Genomic DNA, 12,276 nt, shown 5'->3' on the forward strand with positions numbered 1-12,276 from the left:
CCCCAATGTCTGGAGTAATGGAAGCAATTGATTTGCTTAAACGTCGCTCAATATTTTGTAATCAATGTTCAACATTGATAATGGACAATAAGAGTTCCCCTCTAGGGTCCTCACATCGACAGGGTAGAATCAGGCAATCTGCCCTGCTGATGAGCTTCGCAATATACCTTGAGAGGCCGGGGTGCTAGGGTGGCCCTAAACATGACATAGTATTCTACCAGAAATTCGTCAGTACCGGGGACTTTATCATGAGCCATCTGACAGGTAGCTGTCTGGATCTCCTCAATTTGCAAGGGCTGCTCGAGTTCCTGGAACAGCAGGGGATGATTAAGATGAGGAAGGGCAGCCCCAGCAGTGTAAGCCCAGAAGCATTTCAGAGGAGGGTCTGGAGTGGGGGGTGGGGGGGAGTATAATGTCTCGTAGTATTGTTCAATAACCTCGCAGATCTCAGCTTGGAATTCACAATCCCACCAGTCAGAGTGTGAATCTCTCCAATGACAGTCCTAGTGACCTCTCACTGTAGAAGCCATGCTAGTGTGCGGCCAGACCTATCTATGTCCTCGTGTTGACTAGCCAGGGCCTCCTTATAGTTGATGCAACGTGTTTCCTCCCTGCATTGATCCCTCAAGACGCGTAGTCTCCCATGAGCCTCCATTACTTTCACCATCTCTATCTCTGTGAGACGTAGGAGTGCCTCCAATGCCAATACAACCCGAAGGAGGGAAGTCCCTTCCCCCCACGAGGCCTTTATGCAGTGCCCCCTCATTACCACCTTCATTGCATCCCATGCCATGCCCCTAGAACCTACGGAACTGTCATTCTCTTGGAAGTAGTGGGCAAAGTGCGTGCCAATGACAGCCCTGTAGACTGTGTCCAGTAAATCCATGGTTCGTAACCATCCGGTTGGGATTGGCACCCTATCCTCTCTGCCATCAAAAAGTCACTTTAAGGGGGTTGTGATCTGACGTGGTCCGTCCCAGATACTCTGAGCCTTGCAAACTGGGCCACAGTCTGTGTTGCAAAAAACATAGTAAAGCCTGGTATGGATCTGATATCCCTAGGCATAATATGAGTATTCAGTTGCACTCGGATGCCCCAGACGCCAAATATCCTGTAACTGTGTCATAGCTGACCATTGTCGGAAATTTTTGGTGGATTGTAGACTCTGTGTCCCAGGTAGAGAGGGTATCGATCTGTCTTTCTCGGGCAGTGTACACAGTTGAAGTCCCCACTCCAGAGGCTATGGGCGTGTCTGGGTCTGAGAATAAAGTAGGGGATAGCGTACATAGGAAGTCACCCTGAAGTGTATTAGGTTCATATAGTGATACCAAGGATAATGGACGTCCATCCGGTGCCCCTTCCAGTATGATGAGGCAGCCATCTGGGTCTACCACTGATCTGCTCCAAACAAACGAGACTCCTGGAGCTACCCATATCATAACTTCCCTTGCGGACGTGGAATATCCAGTACCTATAAGCTTTCCACTCCAAAGCACTAGAGACTATGACTAATTTAGCTGCGGGAAGGTGTGTCTCCAGCAGACATGCTATATTAATATGTCTCCGTCTGAGGTAGGCATAAATTCTGTGACGGCATATTGGAGTCACCATACCCCTAATATTCCACGTTAATGTGTTATATGTGGTAGTCACAGGATGTAAAAAGCACCTCACTATTAAGGCTCTGTGACATTAGTACACAACCCAGAAACCACATCTCCCCCACCATCTCCAAACCACCCTGCAGTGCCCCAAATAACAACAAAACACAAAATAAAACAATAACTCCCACTCCCTTAGCTTGGACACCAACAGGCATCATGCCAGATCGTTCCCAACTAGGCATTGAGTGGTGAAAACATGCCTTCAATATTAAACAGTCCTTGCGGAAGTCTTTGGAGGCCGAACCCATTGCAGTGTTTAATGGGGTCTCAAGCATCCCGGATTTTTATGGGGAGCATAAAAGCCACAATTTGTCTCATAGCACAATCCACCCTCCAGGAACCTAACAGTAAAGCATGACAGCTTTCAACATTTCCCAATCAGGACACTAAACCGTTCACTAACTGGCATTTGAGGAGTACATATTCTGGAAGTAAATGTTGGAATGACCTTACCAAGGCAGCAGCAGAATCCCCATCTGAGGCCACAGAGCTGGGTGCCCCCAGCACAGATTCCTGGTCAGTGGCAGGCACCAGAGTCTGAAATAGATTCACCCCGTGCAGCGAGACCTCTGCCACCACCTGTGCACGTATCTGAGTAGCTTGCGCACTGGATGGGCGTTACCCTGGCCCACGCCAGCTGCGTCGATGCTGGGGTCTCACATCCGATCATCCCCTTAGGTCCTCCCCCTATGTCCCCACTGGGGCTTGAACTCCCTTAGTATAAAGCCATGACCAGGCCTCATCTGGCACAGAAAAGAAATAAGTCACACCAGCATCCACCACCCGAGCCTTGTGGGAAAGAGCAGGGCGTAATATAATCCCTGATTCCACAGTTGCTCTTTCACAGCTCTTAATATGTTGTAGCACTTCTGAACCTCAGCTGCCTAGTTAGGGTAGGCAGTGTGTCCATTGTAAGTCCAAGAGCCAGTGGTGTGGAACAACTGTAAGATTGGATCCCAGTCCCTGTAGTTGAGCAGATGAGCAATCAATGGGCACAGAGGGGCTTCCAGAGGGGCTTCCAGAACCGGGGGGTGGCCAGGGATGTGGTGAGCTCTCTCCTTTAAGAAGAATTTTGTGACACGTCCAGCCAACACCATTTGCATCAACCAGTCGCCAAGAAATAACTCCATATTGGGACCCTCAACCTTCTCAGGAAAACCAAAAAGGCGAACATTGTTGCACCTTGAGTGCTCCTCCGTGTCATCGGCTCTGGTCCTGAGGCCAATGCACTTCAGTCTGTAGGAGTTACAATTGATCTTGTACAGTTGTCAGAGAAGGTTGCATAGTGGACAGGGAGGCCTCTGTGTCATCCATTCTCTCCGTAAGCTTAGCCTGATCCACCCGCAGGAGTCCTGTCTCTATCTTGATGGCCCCCAATCGGGTCTCCACTGTAGTCTTAAAGGCTTGGATAGTCTGCAATACCATGTTGAACATACCAGTGTGTTTTTCTTGGGTGCTTTCCAGTTGACGAATGAGGTCTGCAAGCACAGAGGAGTCAGTCAGCAGGGCCAATATTGACTTTGGAGATGGGGAAGCTTGGAGGTTTTTTGTTTGTCCATTCCCTGTCGGCTGTCAACCATGGCATCCAGAGGATCGGGCCGATTAGATAATATCTTTTCCAGATGTGGTACAGTGAGGCTCCAGAGGTGGAGCAATGCCTCTTGCGCAATGGTTACCAAACTCTGCAGTGGCACCAGCCTTGCATCTCCCCAGGAAGGGCTAGTACAGGGTCTCTGACACGCAGTGTCAAACACTTGCACTAAACAATAACATTTCTGGGAATATGGCTCCCTCCACATCAGAGCAGACCATGACACCATCAAAGAGTGGGACCCACTTGCACTCCCGATCCTTCGGCAGAATGCAGCATGAGCAGCCCCACATTGTCAGAAAAGAGGGGTTCTCAGGAGGCCATTGCTCCTCAACTTGGCAATACAGGGCACCAAGAGGGGACAATGTACATCAGCAACCTCTGACTCTGATAGGCAGGCCACACGAGTAGCCCCGCAAACTCAGAGAAGATGTCCTCTCTCTAAGAGCACCCAGGTGTCCAGTAAGTAATACAACGGGGACGTCATGCCCAGGTGTAGGCCAAGAGGCAGTAAGGGCGAGGAGGCTCCCATGCCATGCCTCACATATGAAAATCACGGTAACTCACCAGGTTAGGCACGCATGCCCAAAAGCCGCCTTTCCATCACATGGAGCATTTGTTGGAATCACCACACTCTAGCTGACCGTGCAAGTATCGGGGCACTCTGTGGCCCCCATGACAACCAATCTGCCCCCGCCAACTCCGACCAGGTGTTCACAGCAGTTCCTCTTCATCATAGGTGGCTGGGGAAGGGAACCATTGGTCCATTGATAGTAGCAGTATATTGGCCTGGGGCAGTCTCTGGATCCTCAGAAGGACCGTCCTTTATATGGCCATGCGGCCGTACTCCCCCAGCAACAACAGCAGCAGCAACCAGGCAGGGCCATCACTAGGCAGAGAAGGTGAAAGGGGGTTAAGAAGGCAGAGCCCGCTCTCCAGAGGTCTGTCGCAGGTCAGACAAAAAGGCACGAGCCACGGGAGCTTCAGCGTGGGTCAGCTGCCACCGTCAGTATGATGTAGAGTGGAGCGGACTGACACCGGGTGGCCTGCCAAGATCCCACCCCCATACCCCAGAGCGGCGCCAACGAAGAGGCGGTGAGGACGAAACCCACTCACCTCGTATCGGCCATGTCTCGGTTGCCCACACCGGGTCCATGCACCCAATCCTGAGACCCTCTCTCAGGGGCCTCACCAACTCCAGTCCAAAGGCAAGTCTGCACCCTCATGGCTCAGTACACAGGGCAAGGCCACTCATATCAGATCCGGGCAAGTGACGACTCCTTGGGTTTGTCCGGTTGCAGCTGCAATGGCGGTAATTCAGTTTAGGTAAATGGCACCATGGGGGCAGGATAATAGCAGGATACCCGGGCATTCTGCGTGGAGCCTACGGGTTTGCAGCCACCATCTTTGCCGTGGAGCTATATGCGCCATGGTAAATGCTGTTACCATTGTCAAGCTTGGAGATAACAAGTTTGAGGATGGCTTGCAGTTTATATTGGTATGCAAGGTACAAAAGGATACAACATAGTGTTTTCATTGTGTAAAAGGAACAATTTGTGACACTTTGTTAACATGGCCTCATGGCGGGCTCCAGGGCGATGCGACCAGTGCCACCGCACCGGGTGCTGGCTTCCTGGGGGCGCTGTGTTTGCAAGTTTATTATGTTTTTAAAGCACCTGCTGCAGCATTCCTTCCCTCCTGCAATTACCAGGCCTCACAAAAATGTCAAGTTAACTCCTGTGATTAAAGTTCTTCCTGGAGAGAGATTGGAGTTTTGTATAGTTGATATTTTGACTTATGTGAAGGTAGTGCAGAGGGTTAATATGCCTGCTGCAAACAACGTGTACTATGTAGATTACAGAGTGCATATAATGTAAATAGATCAGCAGGCTACTGCTTTTAAAATATACATCCTTTTGCTACTTGCAATGTATAACTTAAAGTCCTAATATAGAACAGTGAGGTATTAACTTTCATCATAGACCTACATAAACACTGAAAAGTATACATTAAAGCATAGAACAATGTTGCAAAAAGAGTAACTTTGGATAGAAACCGATCTTATTATTAAAGAAAACTCCCAACTGTGCTGTTTCTTTTTCGACTCTGAGTTTGTGCTTCTCCACACCAAGCACTCCTAAACTATACTGCCTACCAGCATGGATGACATGTGACTCCTACACTTTTAGTCCTTTGGCTTATGTAACATTTTCTATATGCTGCTTAACACACGTATGTTTGATTGGCTCTGTGTAATGTGTGTGTGATCCAAAGTGCTCTGACATCCTTTACTGGTATGAGTGGCGCTATATAACTAATTCAATGCATCTGAGAGAGAGTGGTTATGGAGACTTGGTCACTGTTAAAGGATGAGAGTGAGAAAATCTGTGGTGGAGGTGGTCAGTAGGGTCGCCAACTAACATTGTCTCACTGGGCGCCACCAGCGCTAAAGCGGGCCCTGCATGCCATCAAGGATAGGTCAGAATCCATGGTTACCTCTAGGTTCCTCTTGATAATAATGGGGAAAAAAGCTTATAAAGCGCATGGTTACACTAAATAGGGTGTCCCCGCTCTGCGGCCCCTTGACACTGTCAGTAATAGGAAAATTGAGCAGGCTAATTAATGAATCTATATCTGGAAGATGTTGCCTTAAGTTTCTTAGGCAGGTATCTCTGCCATTGTCTGCCGACCATAATTTCTATCTTTGTGGCCTTGATCTTTAGGCGGGTATTCATCATCCATATAACTTGAAGGCAGTCATCAAGTTTTGAATTGTAAAAGTCTTTTGGGCTACTGATTTTCAAAATGATTGTGGTGTCATCTACGTAGTTGTAAAACATGAGGTTGAATGATTTAATCAGGTTTGGTAAGGGGGTTACATAGATACGGAATTATAGAGAGGATATAATAGACCACTGAGAGATGCCTCAGTGTTGTGTTGAGGAGGTGATTTGAAAGGTGGTAGGTAAACTACATTTTTTCTGTGTGGAAGATAAGAAGCAATCCATTTTAGGGCATTTTCACAGACTCCGAGATAGTGGAGTCTTTGTAGTAGCAGATGGAGGTGGATAGTGCCAATTGCATCTATTAAATCTGCCTGCTAAAATTAGCATTGCCACCTTTCTGAGAGAAAAATACCTGCCTTTTTCTTGTTTTGAGATTCTGTCCTTGAGCAAAATGTTGTGTGTAATCCTCTGTTTTCTTATTTAGTGAGGCATTTCTCACTGTCTGTTTGCTTTAATAATCTACTATGGACAGCTCCAAACTACTTTGGCTGTAATTTCTTCTCGTGTTTGTCATTTATATTTTAGAAGGTGAAAAAATCTCGCCAAGCCAACAAGATAAAGTAAAATACTGACCGGGGGGCAATCCCTATCTGAGGTGTCCGCTCATCCTCTGTGGGAGAATCCAGATAAAAGGTCACTTCAGCCACTTGATGGGGTTGTCACTTTGTCACTCTTCTTTACACTCATGCATCCATTCATCCATCCACGGTTTAATACTTGCATTCACCCTCTGACATCACCATAATGAAACAGAAAAACGATAACATGCTGTTGTCTAAACACTGTGGCCATATGCTTGCAATAAGCAAATAAATCATAGCTGGTTGTGTCTGTCTTGCGGAGTTATTGTACAGTCTATTGTTGTTTTAAAGTTCCAACAAGGCTGCCACATTTAAAATCAAGATGTTGGCCATCTTGGAATGGTAAAATAATGATACTCTGCAGATAGGAGCATTCCGTAAGGGTCTCCTGCTGTAGGAGAAGTCCCCAGGTGGGATGCGGCACACTGCACATGAAATGAGCAGTAAGCAAACAAACCCCTAGCACTCCCTAGAGCTGGAGTATCCTCTTTTTTTTCTTTTCTTTTTTTTTTGTTGCCAGAAACCTTTGCGGGAGTGTACTCAACAACTTTTTAACATTTTTTTTTTTTTATTTAGGTGAGATCCCAGTGTCGGCTCAATGTCCTGTGATTCTGGGCAAATCACTTAATCTATCTGTACCATATAAAGCGGTATGCTTTCACGTAAAACTTCTGCCTCTCAAGTAAAATGGTTTAATGCCCTCTGGCAAGGTCCATGCTATAAACATTTTTTACAAATACCAATTACACCCTGCACTTATGAGCTGAACTTAGCCAAAGGGCACTAGGGCACTTTACACTAAAGAAGAAAATACTGATATTGTACATGCCTGCCTCGCAGCCACGTGCCCGGACACGCCCGTTCCAGACTCACCCCAACCTATTTGGTGAGTACCGGCACTTTTCTTTTTCCATTTAAAGCACTGTTCTATACCTCGGTTTGTCAAGGAGTAGCCAGCAACAAAATCCTTGACTGCCAAGATAACCTGTGAGGTACCATGTAACAAATTCCATATCTGTAGGCTTTAATATAGAGCAGTAACAATGCACATTTAAATGCCTATTGACTTTAACATATGTTGTTCCTAATCAGTATGCCAGGACCATTGCTTTAATTGTAACATTTGATTACAAGCAATCGAACCTATAACTTTTATCGTTCGCTTGTCTTCATACCGAACTCAGACCTTCTGTGTTGGTCATAAGCCTTTTGAACAGGCAGCCATCAGGTATACCGTAGCAAAACAATATTACAATTGTCAAAACAATATAAAATCCCTATTAATAGAGCCTAATAAGGATTACCATAGTGTAAATCGTCTATCCCCATGGTTGGTTAGGTTGGGTCCAGTGCTTAATTTGAGCTAGTGCTTGCAGGTGGAGGCCCGCAGTTCTCATTTGTCTGGACCTCCACTTATTTTCCCTCAATAGATTTTGATCCAGAGCAAGAGAGAGAAAAAGACAAAAGGGAGAAAAAAGGGGGAAGAGAAAGAAAGAAAAACAGTCAAAAATGGAGAAAGCATGGATGAAAAGACACCTGCACGAGTGAGTTAAAGGAGCAAGCAGTGTCTGCTGGTGGATTAAAGCGCTATCGGGTGGAAGACCACCAGCCTTGGTATTTAGCACCCAGACCTTTCATAGTACCGGCCTCTGGCTTCTGAGCAAAAATGGAGCCAGACACTTTTACAAATTAAGCAGTGGGTGGTCTCCCTCACCAAAACACGTGCCTACTACTGTAAGTTGCGACGTCCTGTGTCAAAAAATACCTGCCTACAGGCTTCAGCACAATGTAATAGCAATCCACCCTTAAAAGCCTATTGCCTTTAATTTGTGCTTTTAACAATAAGCAATTAAGTAATGACAGCTTGTTTTGTCACAACGTTCGTAATATACAGATCACACTAAAGGAATCTTTTTCAGTAAACTGATAAGGTCTACAATCTCTAACAATGGTTTGTCACTGTATCCAACATCAGCCTACTGAAGTGCACATAACTTGGCGATCATCAGGCTTTCGGGTATAACGTACCACTATAAAATTGCAAATAGTTACAGACTTACAGTTGGCGAAATAATGTACAACCCTTATCAATAGGGCCTAACAAGAATCTTCACAGTGACATTTTTCTACTCTCAGGGTTTGCAAGAGTGGACGAACAACACCAAACCCCTTGCATATTGTTGTAATTTGTGAGATGTGTGAAAGCCCGTATTCAACATGGGAAACATGTCTCCTCAATAACCCTGCCTCTTTGATGCCCCGATGGACTTCCTCTGTTTATCCTTCGTTGTTAAACTTTCATTGTAATGTCTTGCAAGTGTTGGTAAATGATCACTTCATACAACTTGTAGTCACTTTCGTCAAGCATTTATTGCCATCCGAATCCAGATTCATAATCTGTACACATGTTCATCTGTGCACAGGTTCCCCAATGCATTTCAGACCCCAATTTGTCCTTCTTCAGGGGGTGTCCTATCAAATACAATAAAGAGAAAGCAATGTAACCCAACAGTTAATTACCTATATTTATACAACACATTATATTTTGTGTATTGGACACTGCTAATCTCGTCCCATAATGCAGGATATTGCGTCCTTGATCAGCGGTGACACCCCATAAGCATGCGATAAGCAATAAAAACATATTTGGACTTTCAAGGTGTTTTTGAATTCACAGTTCATAAGTATGCGTGCCAAGTGTGAGACTACTTGTTTTGTACTGTTTTGTAATTGCATTTATATAGCGCTTACTACCCCTGGCGAGGCGTCAAAACGCATTTCCAGTGAGTAGCACGCTTCTCCATAGCAAAATACCTCTCCTCAGCCTGTCACATGGTGGTATAACAATTCACTCTTAGAGGTTTTCATATTAAACAGACCAGATCTATTGCTTCTGCCATTGATTTTTCTCTGTGCGCCAATCTGGTCTGTAGCTGGTATCACTGGCTTTTCACCATAACCAACTCATGCCTACTGTCCTGACCGTAAGCTTTCCCACAATGCAACCTTCAGGCATACAGTCATAAAATTACAAATGTGTACAAAATTGAAACTGGCAAAGCAAAAATATTATCTCTACTAAGAGAGCCTAATACGGGTTATTGAAGTGTGTATATTTTACCCCCACAGGTTGTTTGGGTGGCTCACAAAAACCCTGGAACCCCTACGGTAACCTGTGACAGCCCATGTAACAAAATATCTCCGTACAGGCTTTACACGGTGTAGTAACAATCCATCATTTATAGGCTTATTACTTTTACCACATGCTTTTCACAATAAGTAGCTCAGGACTACTGCTTTTATCATAACATTTCATAATAAACAGATCAAACCAAATGAATAGGGCATGACTTTTCTCAATCAACTGATAAGGCCTCTACCTTTTACCATTGTCTTTACACCTTAACCATCACAGGTCAATGGAAGAGCACATAAACCGGCGACCATCATACATAGCTATAAAATTACAAATATGTAGAAAAATGCCGCTTGCAAAACAATATACAACCCCCAGAAACATCACAGTAAAAATCTCCAGGGTTTGTCACAGTGGGTGGCCAATGCCAAGACCTTGGCCTACTGTGGAAATCTGTGAGATTACATGCAACAAAGTGCCTGCATATATCATGTAGCACAATATGATAACAAATCCACTACTGGCATTAACAAATGTTCTTTACTACAAATAAGCCAGACCAAATGCCTTTGTCATAGCTTTTCACAATAAGAAGACAAGACCTTTAGCTTCAGACATAAAGTTTCCCAGTGCACCAATCAGGCCTATTGATGTCACCATAATCAACACAGGCCTGCTATTCTTAGCGTAAGCATTTCTACATGGCAACCATAAGGCACACAGACATAAGATTAGAAAGGAACACAAAATTACAGTTGGCTAAGCAAAATGCTATCTCTCCTGAAAGGACCCAACAAGGATTCTTACAAAACAAATCTTCTATATCCATCGTTTGTCAGAGGGAATAACCAACACCAAAACTCCTGCCTAGTACAGTAATCTTTGAGAGTCAATGTTATGTTGTGTTACGTTACGTTATGTTATAGAAGCTTGTAGCGTCCCAACTCCAAGGGAGTATCCCGGATCAACAAAGTAATTGATTATCAAAAGACATCCTCTGAATGGACAGCAGGGTGTACTGGTGCTAAAATAGCCACGTTTTCAGTAGCTTTTTGAAGCTCTCAGTATTGGAATTGCAATTGGAATCCATATAACAAAACACCTATCTGTACGCTTTAATATAGAATAATAACAACCCACCCTTAAAAGCCTATTGACTTTAGCATATGGTTTACACAGTAAATATGTCAGGTGCACCGCCTTTATTGTAACATTTCATGAGTAACTGATCAGGTCCGTAGCTGTGATCTTTGGCCTGCCACCATAAATAACTTACCCCTGCTGTATTATATGGCCCGATCAAATCATTTTCTGAGAGGAACCAACATGTGGGTGAAGCCTAAGCCCTCTTCAAGTAGTATTCTGAAAGCTCTTTTTTTGTTGATCATATAAGGTCAAGAGACAGTTGCGTTGTCAAGCCAGATCTTAAATTCCATGTAGATTATTGTAGCTCTGGGCATCCCATACTGTGCTCAAACACACAATTTGACTCTGAAGTTTAAAGTTTAGGATGGAAGTAGAGGGTGCCGTGAATGGAAACCAGCGAAACCGTCCTTATGAATGCCCTCTTATTTGAGACACTTTAATAGCATTACAGCGTCATGTGTGTGTGACCATGAAAGTTCAAGCTCAGGCAGCCATTGTGTTGCTGGAACAGGCAGTTGAATACACAAAGAAAATAATTACAGCTGTGTAAAAAGAAGGCACTTTTTTTTGTGGAAGCACATATCGTCCGCCTATCAAAACCTCTACTGCCCACCAACCTGTGGTTGGAGCCAAACCCGCTCTCTGTAGTACTCCTGAAAGCTCTTTTTAGGTTGATCACATAAGGTCTGGCGACAACTGCAATGTCAAACTAGACCTAAAAAGATGCTGTCTACAGCTCTGAAAGTTCTGGTGATGGTATCTGTCTGTTGTTTACTGGTTTCGCTTCAGTGGGTCCATTTGGAGCAGTTCCTGTATGAAAGTGCCTCGCGCGGGGAGAGTGCCTTGGTAATCCCCTGCTGGTTTCGGTCAGAGTTTCCTAGAGGAAGTTCTGTTGAAGTGATCTGGCAACTGAAAGAAATAATTATGTAGGTGTTTAGGTTTTTTTCTGCAGACCCACACTTCTCCACGCGGTTACTTCGGGACACTACAATGTATCTCGACCTTTGTGTTCACATTGGACCTCTGTAGCTCTGGCTGCTTGCCTAGTAGCTTCATGATAAGTTAGTTAACTATTGTGTAACCTGTGATCTCTTTAAGAAACTGCTTGTCAAAGCTGCTGAATTCAGAGCTTTGTGCGACCTGTGGCACACATGCGTCATCATAATGTGACATCATTACAGTCATGCTTCTGTTGTGAGGTTATTTCACGCTCTTCTTCTTCCTTTGCTCTTTCCTCCTTTTCAGCCTTGTTGCCTATAGAATGTGATGACTGCATAGAATGTTCGGTGCAGGGGGTTAGGAAGTTGATGACAGCAGGCTGAGCAGTAAAGATATACTGCTCCTGGTGGGGCGTACATCATAGCCTATTTAC

At 44.8% G+C, this 12,276-nt stretch overlaps 1 protein-coding gene and 1 long non-coding RNA gene across 4 annotated transcripts in view; one reads left to right on the forward strand and one right to left on the reverse strand.

Annotated features, from left to right (window-relative positions):
* The window catches only part of BTBD19 (BTB domain containing 19), a 1,311,048-nt gene that overhangs the window by 1,041,194 nt on the left and 257,578 nt on the right, over positions 1 to 12,276 (forward strand). The window lies entirely within an intron of this gene.
* The window catches only part of LOC144807857 (uncharacterized), a 124,131-nt gene continuing 120,608 nt past the window's right edge, over positions 8,754 to 12,276 (reverse strand). The window contains exon 3 of the long non-coding RNA XR_013606477.1: positions 8,754 to 9,094. This is a non-coding gene — a long non-coding RNA (uncharacterized LOC144807857). The remainder of the gene's footprint in view (positions 9,095 to 12,276) is intronic.

The sequence above is a fragment of the Lissotriton helveticus genome, chromosome 1_2 (assembly GCF_964261635.1).
Source record: "Lissotriton helveticus chromosome 1_2, aLisHel1.1, whole genome shotgun sequence".
Lineage (NCBI taxonomy): Eukaryota > Metazoa > Chordata > Amphibia > Caudata > Salamandridae > Lissotriton > Lissotriton helveticus.